The sequence below is a fragment of the Nycticebus coucang genome, chromosome 15 (assembly GCF_027406575.1).
Source record: "Nycticebus coucang isolate mNycCou1 chromosome 15, mNycCou1.pri, whole genome shotgun sequence".
Lineage (NCBI taxonomy): Eukaryota > Metazoa > Chordata > Mammalia > Primates > Lorisidae > Nycticebus > Nycticebus coucang.
The window spans coordinates 96,158,685-96,175,543 of NC_069794.1; positions in this window are offsets into that span (position 1 = coordinate 96,158,685).

Below are 16,859 nucleotides of genomic sequence, written 5' to 3' on the forward strand. Positions count from 1 at the left end.
ATATATTATGGCAGGGGGTTATTTTGCCCTGACTCAATGTTTACTTTTAGGGCCTAGGTCTTTTAAAGTTACAGCCAGCCTTCCATTTAGGTCTTTTAAAGTTATAGTCAGCCCTCCATTTAGCAGCAGGGGGTGGGGACTCCTAGGCCTTGGAAACGTACGAGAAATTGACCAGACCCAGAAAATATGGGGTTTTGCCTTCAGCCAGAAGTGCAGGAGGGAGGAGACACCAAGGCCCAGGTGTCGCCCCTGCAGTTGTCTGGCCCCGCTAGGAGCTACTGGAGTCTCCCAGGGTCCCCCTGCTGACCCTCCAGCCTGCTGGTTCCGCTGTGGCTGCCGCTACACCAACACCACCAGAGCTAAGGCAGCAGGTCTTGGCGCCACCTGTCCTGTATCATTACACTTACTGGAATATAGTGGACAATACACATAGTAGCTTGGAATTCAGGAGTCAAAAGTAATACATCAGGAGTTTTGCAAATAATTGTCTAAAACCAAGGCAACAGTAACCGGGAAAGGCAATCTTTAGTAATGTCTAACTCAGAAAGTTTGGTTCAGCCCCTCATGGTGGTAAGTCAGAGTCGTCAGGATTCCACTGCAAAGAAAAATCATTCAATCTGGCTAATTTTAGGAGAAAGGGGTTTATTACAGTGTTCTAAATGTCTTACAGAACATTTGAAGATTCTAGATTCTTCGAGAAACAACTCCCAAATCACACAGCAGAACCAGGTTGCTGAGGTTGCTAAAGCTTAACCGGGAGTGGGTGTTACAAACACGCTCACTGCCGTAGCATAGACACACCCACTGCTGCACAGACACACCCAGTGCTGCATAGACACACCCACTGCTGCGTAGACACACCCACTGCTGGGTAGACACACCCACTGCTGCATAGACACACCTACTGCTGCATAGACACACCCACTGCTGGGTAGACACACCCACTGCTGCATAGACACACCCACTGCTGGGTAGACACACCCACTTCTGTAGCATAGACACACCCACTGCTGTCTAGACACACCCACTGCCATGGTATAAAGACCCAGACAAGCCCCCTGAGGGGCTGAGGACTCCACCAGGCCTAAGATGATCTGTGCCAGCAACACAGTGCCCCGTACCTTGCCTGTCCACAGCCCCGGCTAGTGGCCAGAGAAATCACACGCTTCCCTGACCAGGTCCACGGAAGCAATGATTCTGCCTCCCTTTGCCTTACAAATAAAAGCGCGTCTAATTCAAGTCTACAACGCTGCCTGCAGGGAGCCTGGGGAATGTCCGTAGCTGCTCAGCTCCTGCCACATTGGAAGGCGTTGCAGAAGGAGGTTGAAATGAACGCCGTGTTTACAAGTCTTCATGCTCATCATATAAGTCAACCCCCAAAGACTCATCTTCACAATCCCTTCTCCTCCCCCCCGAGACAGCAGGGATGATGCGTGGGATGAATGTGGTCTGGCGGTGGTACATCAATGGCACAGGGGGGCAGATCTACTCACACCAGGCGGCTCCTAGGAGGAGCAGTGACGACCCTGTCTAGGAAATGTTCCCTGCATAGTGATCAGGGAGCAAAAGGCAAGAAAGCGCCTTGTTCTTTTCCTTAGGACTGCAGGGGACTGTTTCCTCCCGCAGGGCTCAGGTGGGAGTCTGAGCTCATTACACCAGCTCTGTGATACCCCCAACCCAGAAGCCAATATGTGGTACTTCTCTCACTGAAGGAGGCAATCCGCTTACTTACCCTGGATTCACTTAATCCTGTGAGGCAGAGCTTCCGGGCTCACTGCAGGTTCTAGCAAGAAGTGAGTAGAAGCTATGAGTTCATTAACTGGTACCTAGTCAAGACAGCCTCTTCCCTGCCGGAGAGCCACGGCAGCGCTGATGCTGATGTATTTCACCACCGGGTCCCAGCTTTCAGTCTGCAATGCTAACACTGGATTTTAGCACCTTCTGTCAAGTGACTCTGAGTTCCAAGTCCCTGCACTCACTGCACAAAATTCTGGCAAGTGCTGTTCTATGCCAGGTACAGGAGTCACAGAAACAAGACACGGTCCCTGGTCTTGTGGAGCTTACAGTCCAGTGACAGGTTCTAAAAAGATGCTTAGTGCTACAAGCAATATTGTCACAGCTGTGAGAGCAGTGCAGGACTTCCGAGGATGAACTGCCCCAGGGCCACCCCCCTGGGACTTTGCCCCCGCCCATTAAGTCTTAGCTACAAAATAAAAATGTCTTCAGAGTTTAGAGAGTCATCTGAAAACACAGGTGAAGTGGGCAGAGTCTGCTGCCCAGGGCCAGCTCCGAGCAGGTGCTTCTACTCTGAAGGGGGAGCCCAGAACTTACCTGGGCCCTGACTGAGGTGGGGACTTCTAAGGAAGGTCCTGGAGTGGCCGTATCAGCCCAGAATCCTCACAGAAACTCCACCTCAGTGACAACTAACTGGCTACATCTCATTGCTGCTCCCTCCTGGGGAACAGGGATAACTTTGCATAACCAATCTCCCTATGATTTTCTTTTCTGTCTAAATAGTACCTGCCTCCATTTTGCAAGGGTAAAGATTATTTCTAATTAAATTTCCCTCAAAATTCACATGTGTTTTGATTATACACACATACATAGAGGGAAAGTTTTGTCCAAAAGATTTAAAACTGGTTCTCTAGAGATGTTGTGAAATCTGCCGGACAGCCATGTTCCCCCACACCCAAGTCAATTCCAGTTTGGTTTACATTTAAGCTGGAATTTGGAGTGACATCTCGTTTTTGTTTTTTTTTTTGAGACAGAGTCTCACTATGTTGCCCTCAGTAGAGTGCTGTGGCATCACAGCTCACAGCAACCTCAAACTCTTGGGCTCAAGCAATTCTCTTGCCTCAGCCTCCCTAGTAGGTAGGACTACAAGCGCCCGCCACGACCCCAGGCTATTTTTTTAGAGATGGGTTCTTGCTCTGTCTCATGCTGGTCTCACACCTGTGAGCTCAGGCAATCCACCTGCCTCGGCCTTCCAGAGTGCTAGGATTACAGGTGTGAGCCACTGCACCCGGCCGACATCTCATTTTATCAAAACAAGACAGACCAGTCCTATTGGGCTCTCATTGAGAAAAGGAAGACCTAATCCTTGTGGCTGAGATCTCTTTCCCTCTCTTTGCAACAATTTTTATTATGAGCAAGGCCCGCGCTGGGCACTAAGACTCCTGAGATGAGCAATTTACCACTTCAGAAAAATTGGCCGTGCTTCATAAAAAGAGCCCCTGAAAGTCTTGTTAAAGACCTATCTGAAAGGGTTTCTACACGTGAGCTGCTCCACCTTACTTTGAGCAAGTGTGGAAACCAACAAAGGCCACCTGGCTAAGCTAGAGCAGGGACGTCAGCCACCATCATGTGCGTTTTGGCAGAGATGCGGAGGCAGGGGGAAGAGTGGGAAAATTTCAGGGTGGAATAAGGAAAGGCTTGGTGTGTCCTGCTGGAGGCCGCCAGCACAGGGCGGCTGGAGGGACCTAGCTGGAAGCTGGGCATCCTGTGGGGTTGGCTAAGGGGCATAGCTGGCTTTCTGTGTTTGGTCCTAAGTTGGAAGTGGGGACAAAAATGAAGGAAGCTGCCTGGCCACGCGGGGCTGATTATTACAGAAGTCGCTGTTTAGCTTCTTGGATTATTACTAGAGGTGACAAACGAGCTCTCTGCAAGTCCGGCTGGTTACCTGGGTTATTTATTGAAGACAGGGGATTGGTTTCCTAGGCTGGTTGCTATGGGTGGTGGTGAAGAGTTCTGTTTTTAGATGTCCAGCCATTGTGTATCTGTCTATTTAGCCTCCCACAAGTCTGGGGCTCAATTCTGTCCGGGCCTAGGACTCCACCTGACATAAGCTCTCTCTTGCAGTGCAAAGGTCCCCAGAGGGCCTCATATGATACATTTGTTGTCTCCTGAGATGCTCACCTGCTGAGTTTCATGCCCATTCCCAGAGAGCGCGTCCAGGGTGGCTCTCCTGGCCTCTGGCCCTGACCCCACTGTGTAAGAGCAGGAGACCTGCCCCCACACACACAAAACAAGCAAATCATCTCACCTATAAAAGCAAGTTCTTGAATCACACACGAACCTGTGGCAAGGGACTGGTTTGAGTGTAATAGTATCAAACATTTAGAGGCAAACATAATGGCAATACTATAACAAAATGGAAAACAGAAACATTATGGAATGATAAAGCTTTTAATGAACAACAGTGTCCCGCATCCCATTTTAAATAACCTGCTTAGGCACAGGAAAAACTCAGAGAAGATAGAAAAAAAGTTCAGTAAGTTCTCCCTCAGATGTAGGATTGGTTAAAAGTGGTGGGTTTTTTGTTTGTTTGTTTAAGTTCCTACACTTTTTACTCTCATGAAATAATAAGTAGCAACAAAAGTTTTTATTTATGAAAACCCTATAGTGCAGCGGTTCTTAACCTGGGGGTCGCGACCCCTTTGTAACAATGAAAACACATCCTGCATATCAGATATTTACATTACGATTCATAACAGTAGCAAAATTACAGTTATGAAGTAGTAACCAAAATAATTTTATGGTTGGAGGTCACCACAACATAAGGAACTATATTAAAGCGTCGCGACATTAGGAGGCATTAGGAAGGTTGAGAATCACTGCTGTAGTGTATTAAAAACACAGGACCCATGTTGTGCCTGTGGCTCAAAGGAGTAGGGTGTCGGCCCCATATACCGGAGGTGGCCGGTTCAAGCCCAGCCCCAGCCAAAAACTGCAAAAAAAAAAAAAAAAAACCACCAGACCCTGTCTTAGCAAGAGCACTGATTCTTTAATCCATTAACAGCTGCCATCTACCACTCCCATTCCCAGAGCTATTATCATCATAATAACCACAGCAAATGGGCGTTTCTATCCATTTTACAGATGAGTAAAGCAAAGGGCAGAATGGTTGACAAATCACTGGACCAGAGGTCTCAGCCATACTCTGTTTCCTGTCTAGGACGCACAGCAAGTGTCTGGCACAGAAAGTCACTTCTTGTTTGTAAGATGAGGACGCGCCTGCCTCTAAGAGCAGGCTGGAAGGACAGCGGAGGTGCCCACAGGGGAGGCCTCACAAGTCCTGGGTGTGCAGCCAGTGACAGAGGGCCATGGTTTCCAGGGTTCTGTAACTGCTCCAGGAAAGGCTTATTAAAAACAGCGGTGGGTAACCCGAACCATTTTCATGGAGCTCTTGGAAGAGAGTAGGGTATGGAATGAGTCAATATTACTTATGAATGAATGTGAAAAAAGAATGTTTTAATTCATTCGTGGGATTTATCTTCACTGTTCAACATCTATCTATTTTAGCAGTGGCTTACAGTTTATTTCAACAGGATAATAGAACAAAGAAAATTCTAATCTTTATCAGAGAATCTCACCTGTGGCTGAAGTCAGATTGCTCTGGGACTGAGACAGCTAAGCCACTGCCAGGCCCTGGGAGGCTCCAGCTGTCTGACAAATGCTTCGGGGTATCTGATGCCTCAGACCCTTCCCAGAGGTTTTGATCAAATTGGTCTGGGTAAGGCTCTGGCAAAGGTAGGACTTAAAAGCACTACATGTGAGACTCGGTTTACATACTTACATAGGTGACAGCCGTAACACTCCTCATGTCCAACTGATTAGTTTGAAAGCAATGGAAATTCATCTTGTTTCGAACATACAGTGGACCCTCCACAGCTGACCACCTCCCTCCTTACGCTGACCTTATTTTTGTAGCTCAGCCATACACCACCTGTCCACGTCAGTACAGTAGACCTGATGCCTTATGTTGACCACCTCTGTCTGTTGACCAATTTGTTATAGTCCCTTGGGTGGTCAAACTTACAGAGGGTCTACTGTATTTTTGTTAACTCTATTTTTAAACTCTGCATGGATGAAAATCATATCTAATATTTGTGGAGCACTTAGTACGTGGCAGCATTTGTTACAGTTAGATGGACAGCACAGACTTTGAACCCAGGCAGCCTGGCCAACCCTGATTTTACGTTTTCAATAGTGCATGTGATCTTGACCTTTAGAAATGGCTTGAATATTGAAAATTATTAAAATTTTTAAATATGAAATAAATTTCATATTTTTGCACTTGGCCTATGGGGCCTTTTCTACAAATAGGCAATTACTGTTAATGGGCTATACTATGTTATTAAATACTTGAGTCAACCATCATCAGACCTCACGGTCTGGAGCAAGCAGATGCATTTGAAAATGATGAAATGGGTAAATATTTCTGCCACAAGAACCATCATTATTTTTACCCAGAGCTGTCACTGATTTAACATGAACCCCCCTCAGAGCTCCTCACTTACAAGGCATCTTCTGAGGCCTGGGAAGGGCCACAGCAATTTTTACTTTCAAATTTTTTCATTTTTACTAACAGGTACCAGCCCATTTGTGCTGCTAAAAACAGAAATTATTGCATCAAGATGTGCCCTTGTGATTTATGAATATAGATTATGTTACCATAAAATAATTTATTATTGAGTAAATTAGTAGTATTTAAAATATTTAGTTTAGATGAATATAATTCACTGCAGAAGCAAAGAGTGTGAAGCAGATAGGATTTCAAAGTCCTAAGGAAAATAGATGATCCTCTGGCACTAAACCTGTGTATCTTGAATGAAAATATACTAACAGCCAGGGTCAAAAAAAAATGGAAATTATTTTCTTAGAGGCTGAAAAGTCCAAGATCAAGGAACCAGCAGGTTTGGTTGTCTGGTGGGGGCTGCCTGCAAACGGGAGGGACACTGTGTCCTTAAGTGGCAGGATCATGAAAGAGCAGTGAGCTGAATGCTGCTGCATTTAAAAGGGCCTTGGCACCTGGTTTCTTGTACCCTTAATGAATCCCCAACAATAAAAAATAAAAATAAAAAATAAATAAAAGGGCCTTGGCCCCGTTCCTGAGGAGGTAGCCCTCCTGGCCAGGTCACCTGAGGGCCCCGCCTCTTAGCCCTATCACACGGGCGACACCTGAATTGCGGAGGAGACGATTCAAACCATAGCAAGACAGCTCTGCAAAACTGTACGAGCTTTCAGCCTCTTTGATATTGGCCCTGGCAATGATTTGTTGGATATAACACCAAAAAGCACAGGCAACGAAAGCTAAAATGGACAAGTAGAATTGTTTCAAACTAAAAAGCTTCTGCACAGCAAAGGTAAAAATCAACAAGATGAAAAAAGTAACCTATGGAATTGAACAAAATATGTGCAAGAGCTATATTTAAAAAGGAGTTAGGGGTTAATATCAAAAATTTATAAGGAACCCACACAACTAAACAGCAAAAAAAGAAAGGCAAAATAAACAAAGCATATGAACAGACCTTTCTCCACAGGAGCCCTGGTGAGTGTTGGGAAGGTGTATGGAGAGATTTTCATCATCATTAATCGTCAGAAAGCGCAAGTCAACTATGAGGCCCCACCTCCCATACCTGTTAAGATAACTATTATTAAAAAAATAGAAGGTGAGGTAAGTGCAACAGGATATAGAAAAAGGAAACCCTGGTAGACCATTTCAGGAATGTCAATTAACACAGCCAGTAAGGAACACAGTATGGAGGTTCCCCCAAAGACTAAAAATAGAGCTACCATATTATTCAGCAATCCTACTTCTGGATAGTTACCCAAAGAAGTGAAATCAGAATCTAGGAGAGATGGGCACTCCCATAGTCACTGCAGCACTATTCACAATACTCAAGATATGGAAACAGCCTAAATACTCACTGACGGATGGATAAAGAAAATGTGGTATCCACATACAAGGCAATGTTACTCAGCCTTCAACCACAGAAAGGTAATCCTGACGTTTACAATCACATGGATAGACTCCAGGACATCTGCTAAGTGACATAAGGCAGACACAGTTACTGCAGGTTTTTATCTACAGATAAAGGGAGTGCTGCAATGCAGAATCTAGGGCAGCCAAACTTCCAGAAGCAGAGAGCAGAGTGGTGGTTGCCAGGGCAGGAGAGGTGGAAATGGGAAAGTGAGAGCCAAAGGGCACACGGTTTCAGTCATGCAACATCAGTAAGTTCTAGAGAACCACTACACGGCACAGCACCTACAGCCGATGACACTGGGTCACAGGCTTAAAATTTCCTAAGAGGGTAGATCGCATGCATCTTACCAGAAGATAATAATAGTGATAACAGAAGGGACGGGAAGAAACTTTGATGGTGACGAATGTGTCTGTGGCCCTCGTGGTGGTGATGGCTTCACAGGTGGATACATATCCCCAAACTCCTCAAGCCATATGCTTTCAAGATGGACAGCTTTTTAACTGTCGAGCATACCTCAATAAAGTGTTTTCATTTTAAAAACTGGGACGGGGGATGAATGTTCATGGGACTCTTGTATTTTTCTCCCCTGAGAAATTAATTTTCAGATGGTCAGATGTTGATGTAGCTATTTTGCTTTTGTATTTTTGAATTTGGAAAAGGAACAGCGATTCATGAATGAGAGCCGGTGCCAGACAGCCAGGTTGGAGAAGATAAGGCAAAGTGTGAAATAACGAAAAAGGAAAGCACTGAGACTCCACGGCAGACTAAGTCAAGCCTGTGATGAGGTTTTCCATTTTTTTTTTTTAACATATACCACATTTGATTAATCCACTCATGTATTGATGGACATTTGGGTTGTTTCCACATCTTTTGACACTGTGAATTGTGCTGCAATGAACATGTGAGTGCAAGACTCTTTCTCATAAAATTGTTTGTTTTTTCCTTTGAGTAAATGCCTAGTAGTGGGATTGCTAGATCAATGGAGGTCTACTTTAGTGCTTTGAGGTATCTCCATAGAATTTCCAATAGGGGTTGCGCTAGTTTTCAGTCCCACCAACAGTGTCTGAGTGTTCCTTTCCACATCCACACCAGCTTCTGTTGCGTGGGGACTTTTTGATATAAGCCAGTCTCACTGGAGTTAAGTCTGATATTTTAATGCGGTATTAATCTGCATTTCCCTGATGATTAGAGACACAGGACATTTTTTCATGTGTTTTTGCCCATTAGTCTATCTTTATTTGAAAAGTTTCTGTTCATGTCTTCTGCCCATTTTTTAAATGTTTGATCTTTTCTTGCTGGTTTGCTTGAGTTCTTTATAGATTCTGGTTATCAGCCCTTTCTCGGATGAACAGCATGGAAATATTTTCTCCCATTTTGTAGGTTGTCTATTTGCTCTACTGATTGTGTTTTTGGCTGGGCAGATACTTTTTAATTTGGTCACGTCACATTTGTTTATTTCTGTTGTTGCTGTGACTACTTTGTGGTCTTCTTCAAAAATTCTTTACCCAGGCCACTATCTATAAGATTTTCCAACATTTTCTTCTAGAATTCTTATTACAAGTTTAAGTCTATTGTCCACTATGATTAATTTCTGTGAGTGACAAGAGATGTGGGTCCCGATTCAGTCTTTTACATGTGGCTATCCAGTTTTCCCAGCACCACTTATTGAATAGAGATTCTTTTTCCCAGTGTATGTTTTTGTCTGGTTTGTCAAAGATCAGAGGGGACTATGAGGATGGTTTTATGCACAGGTTCTCTGCTGTGATCCACAGGTCTGTGTCTCTATTTGTACGCCAGTACCATGCTGCTTTAATTAGGAGAGCCATGTAGTATAGCCTGGTAAAGTGATGCTTCCAGATTGGTTCTTATTACATAAGGTTGCACTCATTATTCAGGATCTTTCTGATTCCATAGGAAGCATAGAACTATTTTTTCTAGATCTCACACGGGCCAGAGCAGGGAGGGTGCCCGGCTGCCCAGGCCCTCAGCCACTTGGCTGCTGCTCTTCTCAGCTGGGGGACAGAGGGTGGAGGAGCAAGGGACCGGGCGGGGGAGGGGAAAGGGGCCACAGGAAGGAGGAGGGGAGAGGGGAAGAAAAGGGGGGACCAAACCCGGAAAGGGAGAAAAGGGGGGAGGGGGAAATCTGAAGGGGAAGAAAGGCCCAGAGTGCCCTGGGATGAGGTTTTAACAGAGTAAAAATATCAGTCCATGGGGGATACCAGGTCTATACCAGGAAACTGAAAGTTAAAACTGTGGAATAGTATTGAGTGTTCAGCACGCATCCCCCGGAGTCTCTTCTATTTGCATAAACTAAATAAAAGAGATAAATGTTTGGAGTTGGAGAAAGGCAGAATCCTGAATCTTAAATCTTGAATCTTCTGGATAATTGCCTATTTTACCAAAACAAACCTTGTAAACTATTTACTTTCTCTGCTCAAAATCAAGAGGCTTGAAAGCCATAAAGAATGAGAGGAGAGAGTTTATGTATTTTTTATGTTTATGACACAGTTATTTCTTTTACTGCAAAGAATGTCACTGTCAGGGTTAAAGAGTCATTTTCACCATAAACTCTCTTTTGTTGATTGCTTATAAATGTATGTTCTTTTTAAAAAAAAAAAACTTGATTTCCTTTTGGTCTTGAATGTCTCAGACTTGGTCTCTGCTCCCCAAGGAAAATTACTTTTGGAGTAATTAAGCAAAATAGCCTTCAGCGAAAATTGACTTTTCATATTCAGTGTAAAGAGCCCTTACCCTTCCTCAGATGTCTGAGTCAGGACCTCAGACTTGGCAAATGGATTTAGAACTAACCTGACCCCACTAGCTGAGCGTTTTATTTAAGATGCAAAGGTTTTCATCTACAGATAAGCTGAGTGCTGTAATCAAAGTATTTCTGCTCAAGGGTGAAGTCTACCAGACACAAAATCTCAGAGGGAAAGACTACTAGGTAAACTGGACTCGCTTAGTTTCCTCCAGACAATCAAAGCCAGTTAAGTAGGATAATTAGAATTCACCCTCCTGGATCATAAAATATGAAATGTGATAATAAGATTGAAAAAAAGAAGTATACAAAAGTCAGACTATCCGGCCAAAATGAAAGTGTGGGTGGGAATTAATTAATGTTAAAAGTTGTTCTGATATGTTTTATTTCCACAAAAGAGAATACTTTCCTGCCAGGACTCAGTATCAGGTAGCAATTTCAAGTCTAGCCATTTTCAGATCAAGGCCCAGGCATGGGGGAGTTGAAAGCAGTCTGCTGTGAGTTACTGAAAGAGGATACCTGAGAAGGGTGAGGTCCAGGAGAACAGGTCTTCTCAAGGAGACCACAAGGATACACCTGCAGGGTCCTCTCCATAGTAACTCAGCTCTTGGGAATTTGTAAACTTAACTTCCTGGAACTTGGAAATTTCCAAGTTCTGTGAAATCCTGTAGTTCTGTGAAATCCTGTAGTTCTGTAGGGGCTGGAATAGCATCCCACTTGATTCAAACTGGCCAATGAGAAGGGAACTTTTTGACTGTCAATAAAAAGGGAAAGACCAAGCCAGTTGGGGAGTGCAGCTATTTGGAATTCTTCTATGCCGTGAGCTCCGGCTGGTGAATAAAAGCCCTTCCTCTTATAAACGTGGTGTTTGGTGCTCTTTCTCTCCACTGGGCCTTGTCTTCCTGCAACATTACAACATCTCAGACCCCCCAACTGATGCCTATATTCCTCATCCAGCTCCTGGCATGACTTATCTGGCACTTGTTTTGTCTCAACTCTGGAGTCAGAGTTTGAAAAAAAGTCTTTCTTCATAAGAAAGACTCATATAACAACCACCTTATCTCTGTTTTTTATCTCCTGTGTTTGACCCCCCCCCCAAATCCTCATGATCTACTTCCACACCCATCCCTGTCGATACTGGCTACATTCTCTTAACAATATAACTTCAAGATATATAAATCATAAATTGATGAGTTACAAAGAGAACATGACAAATTATAACGGCAGTGAAAAATTTTAATGTTCCAAAAACAAATTGGAAGGAAATAAGTAAAGATAATAAAAAATTCAAAAATAAACAAGCTTAAGTCCCAAAGTTGCAGATGCTGACATGGATGTGTAAAGAGAAAGAAACTTTTACATTGCTGGTGGGACTGAAACTAATATAGCTTCTTTGGAAAGAAGTATGTAGAATCCTCAAAAACCTCAAATTAGACCTCTCATTTCATCCTATAATTCCATTAGTAGGCATAATATTTCACTGAATGAAGAGTTTCTGTTTGATGCCCTCATCCTCTGCGACAACCTTGCCGTCCAACCTGCACGTGTCCAGCAGGATTGACACGGTCATCATTTTTGTTCTTACCATGCCACCCTTCAAACAACAAGAAAAAAAGGTACAGTTGACTTTTGAATAACACGAGGACGAACTTTGTGGGTCCACTTAGGTGCAGATTTTTTTCAACCAAACACAGATCAAAAATACAATATTGGTGAAATGTGAAACCCAATGTCTAAGGAGGGCCAACTTTTCCTCCATCAGGTTCCACAGGGCTGACAGCAGGACCTGAGTACGTGTGGAGTGGGGTGTACGTGGGGGTCTCGGAAGTGATCCCCAATGTATACCGGGGCACAACTGTACATATATATTGTTTTATCTCCTTACCACTGTGCTACACAATGAGACCAAATGTGCCTGATGCGTATTAGCACAACACCTCGCACCTAGAAAGCGCTCAGTGGACATTTATTGAATAAAGAGTTTTTACTTTTATTTATTTATTTATTTATTGCCTTTTTAAAAATTAAATCATAGCTGTGTGCATTAATGCAATCGTGGGGTACAATGTGCTGGTTTTATATACAATTTAAATTATTTTCATCTAACTGGTTAACATAGCCTTCACAGCATTTTCTTATTGTGTTAAGACATTTGTAGTCTACATTTAGTAAATTTCACATGTACCTTTGTAAGGTGTAGTCCCACCAATCACCGTCCCTCCACCCATCCTCCCCCCTCCACTCCCCTCCCCAACTCCTGAGTTTGTGTTTTTAATATCAACATTTGATTTTAGTTTAGCATTTACAGATTGCTTAGAAGTTATGTGAAACAAAACACCAACTAAACCAAGGGGGTGACGCTAGAACCTCTTGTAGTCCAGCCCCCCAGAGTGCACTCCAGCCCATCTCCCCTCCCCACAAGAGTGCACTCCAGCCCCCTCCCCCCAGGCTGCACTCCAGCCTCCTCCCCCCTCCCCCCAGGGTGCACTCCAGCCTCCCCCCTCCCCCCAGGGTGCACTCCAGCCCCCTCCCCCCAGGTGCAGTCCGGCCCCCAGGGTGCACTCCAGCCTCCTCACCTCTCCCACCAGGTGCAATCCAGCCCCCAGGGTGCACTCAAGCCCCCACCCCCCTCCCCCAAGGTGCAATCCGGCCCCCAGAGTGCACTCCAGCCCCCTCCCCATCCCCCCAGGTGCAGTCCGACCCCCAGGGTGCACTCCAGCCTCCTCCCCCCTCCCCCCAGGTGCAGTCCAGCCCCCAGGGTGCACTTCAGCCCCCTCCCCCCTCCCACCAGGTGCAATCCAGCCCCCAGGGTGCACTCAAGCCCCCTCCCCCCTCCCCCAAGGTGCAATCCGGCCCCCAGAGTGCACTCCAGCCCCCTCCCCATCCCCCCAGGTGCAGTCCGGCCCCCTCCCCATCCCCCCAGGTGCAATCCGGTCCCCAGGGTGCACTCCAACCCCCTCCCCATCCCCCCAGGTGCAGTCGGTCCCCAGGGTGCACTCCAGCCCTCTCCCCGCTCCCCCCAGGTTCACTCCAGCTCCCTCCAGCCTCCTCCTAGGTACAGTCCAGCAACTGGTCTCTCAACTTCAGCACTGTGTTGCCTTATCCTCTGCGGTAACAAGTGGCTTTTCCTGACCCAGCAGGAATCACAAACTTGACAGCTGTTTACAATTTAAAGCACTAACAATTGGAGCCTTCACCTTCCAGTTAAGAGCCAGATTAAGGGGAAAGGAAATAAAAAGCTAGCTTCCTTTCACCTGAAACTAACTATTCAGTCTGCTGAGAGGAAAGAAGACCAGAAAAAACAAACTTGAGACACAAATAAAAGATACAGGTGGTATTTTTCTTCTTGATCTCCTGTGCAATACCTTCATTTCTCCCTCTGTCCAGGGGCAGCATTTGCAAACAAAGTTAAGAAAATAACTAAACTTCCTTTTGGGTGAATGTGTTTAGCTTCTTTTTGTTTGGTTTTGTCTGTTCAGCAAACTGTCACGGAAACAGAGTCTCTGTGAGGGGGACAAAAGTGAAGACCACAATTATTTATATTTATTCTTTAGTAATTCTGAAAGCCTGCTGATAGAAAGAATGAAACAGCAAGAGGGTATGGTACTGGGGTGGCCCAGTCAGAAAGCTAGTAAAATTTTAAGAAAACTGGGAGTGGGGAAATTGAGACAAACTTCTCTTTAAGTAGAGAGGAGCAGAGTGACAGATTTATTCTTGAAAATGATGGCATATTCATTTTTCAGAGCTTTCTAGCTTTGCTCAAGTCTGAAAGAAGAAAAAAGTGGAAATATTAAAATACATAAGTGACAGAGCAGTGCTTCCCATTAAAATGTATACACCCGGGCGGTGCCTGTAGCTCAAAGGAATAGGGTGCTGGGTTCAAACCCGACCCTGGCCAGAAACTGCAAAAAAATAAAATAAAATAAATAAAATAAAAACAAAATACACACACTTCATCTCATTGTTGGGAAAACTGTAATAAGCTCCAGACTATTCATTAAATTTTGTCATTTTTTTGAAAGAAGAGATTTCCAGCACATGTCCAGAAGGTGGGTTAAATTGGTATCTACTTCATTTATATTGGAATTATAAAACTGAAAGAAAATACCCTAAAATGCTTAGAAAAACTATACATCTTAGACCTCCTGTCTGGTGTGTTCATGTCAAAATCTGCTTCCTTTGTATGTGAAACACAGGCTATCAGCAACTGTAGCCTAAAGGGGCTCAATCTACCTAAAGATTGTTTTGCTACATGGCTGAGGATGTCAGCTTAGTTGGTGTTGATCTTGTATGTGTATTTAAGGCCTGATATCTAACTAGCATTTCTGCATTGCTCAGGATTAATTCTTAAGTTCATCCTCAATGCCTCTTTCTTAACTCTCTCCTTTAAATTGGCGAATGCTGTCAGCTTTACCTGCAAAGTCTATCTCAAACCCAGCCTGTTTTTCCCACCTTCCACACACACACACACACACACACACACACACACACACACACACGTTAGCTCAAGCCGCCACCATCTTCCACTTGCACATCGGCACGAGCTTTCGTCTGCTGCTCTTGCAGGGCCCTGCAGTGTGCACAGACTGGTCCTTCTAAACCCTAAGGCAGATGGCATCACTCTGCTCATCACACGCCCCACCTTGCCTGGGATGACATCCAAAATTGTTGTGCAGCCAGCAAGGCTCTTCCAGATGTGGCCACTAGTCATCTCTCCCAGCTGGGTTCTCACCTCCCTTGTAGACAGGACCACCCAACGCTGCCCGGCGATCACAGCATCATTGCTCACCCACTTGTGCAATTACTCCAAACCTTCTCTCTCTTCTGGAAGTCCTCTCTCAGCCCCACCTCCATGGGATGACCTTGCTCTTTGTCACACTATGTGGCACATTTAGAAGAGAGCATTCATGCCCCCACCTCGGTGTTCACCCACCTACCACCACCTGTCACTCATCCTGCCCTTCCCACAGATGCACTGGCCGCACTTCCATGCAAGGCCCACCTCTCTTCTCCTGAGCCAGATCCCTTGCCGCTGACCTCCATTAATTCTCTCCTCTTGCTCCTATATCATCAGTTTTTTCCTCTCTCCAGAATTATTTTTATCAGCAGGAAAACATGTTATCAATCTTTCCTCCTAAAAAACAACAGAACTCTCAACTCTATTTCCTATTTCTACCACCCATCTCTATTTCCTCTCTTCCCATTCACTCTGGATCCCTCTCCAACTGCTCAATGTAAAACCAACGCCATGGTCAGGGCTCAGAGTGCACTGTGGGCGACCCACCAGCATCTCTGGACACCTCCACCACTTCCTCCTCAATATGCTCTTTCCCAGGGATGCCATGAAACTCAGGTTTTGCTCCTGGCCAGTTCCTTACTCCATTCTGCTCTCTCACTCCTCCTCTCACTCCTGAACTCAGCTTCTCAGAGCTCCTCTCCTTTCATGCTCCCCTGATTCTCTCTGGCTAGTGATACACATGGCCTATTTGCTGCTCCTCAAATACATCAGCTTAAAAGACCTTACCCTTACTCTTATCTCCACCTGGCATGCTCTTCCCTCAGCTTTTTTAAGTGTTTGTTAAAAGGTCACATCAATCACACCCTCCCTGACCACCCTATTTAAAATTGCAAATTCTAAACTTCTCACCCCCATTTATTTTTCTCCATGGCACTTAAAATCTTCTTACATATTAAAATTCACTTATTCTGCTTAAATTTCTCTTATGGTCAGAGTATGGTCTCCTTGTCATTCAAAAGTCATTTGATGGATTTCTTTGATTCCAGACACTCAGTTTGTATGTAATAAGCATTAATCAAATCATCAAATTAATAAAACTAGTAGCCATGGATTCCAGTATATGAGTTAAAATAAATACTATTAACAAGGACATTATATTTAAAAAACTGAGACATAGATAGGACCCCAAATTAAGGAACAAAATAGTCAATAATAAAGGATATATATTAAGTTTCTAGCTGATTACTCAGAGCTGGTTTGGCTAACATACAGAACAATTTCCACAGCCATGTTGGGAAATATTTACCATTCTTGAAAAGAGATGCTTCCCAAATCATTAAGTGAGCCCATACCCCAGGTAAGTAAATGGGGAGAGACAGACTGCTTGACACAAAAGATCACGTAGTTAACAGCCCTCAAATGCTGTCATCCCACAGCTTGTCCCTAAATGCTTGAGGTCTTCAAGTGGACGTGGTGCTTTCACCGAAGCCCAACTCTGAAGTCATCACACCCCAACACACCCCAACACCGAAGCCCAACTCTGAAGTCATCACACCCCATCACACCCCTGCTTTTCACGGCAGGCTTATGACTCCAG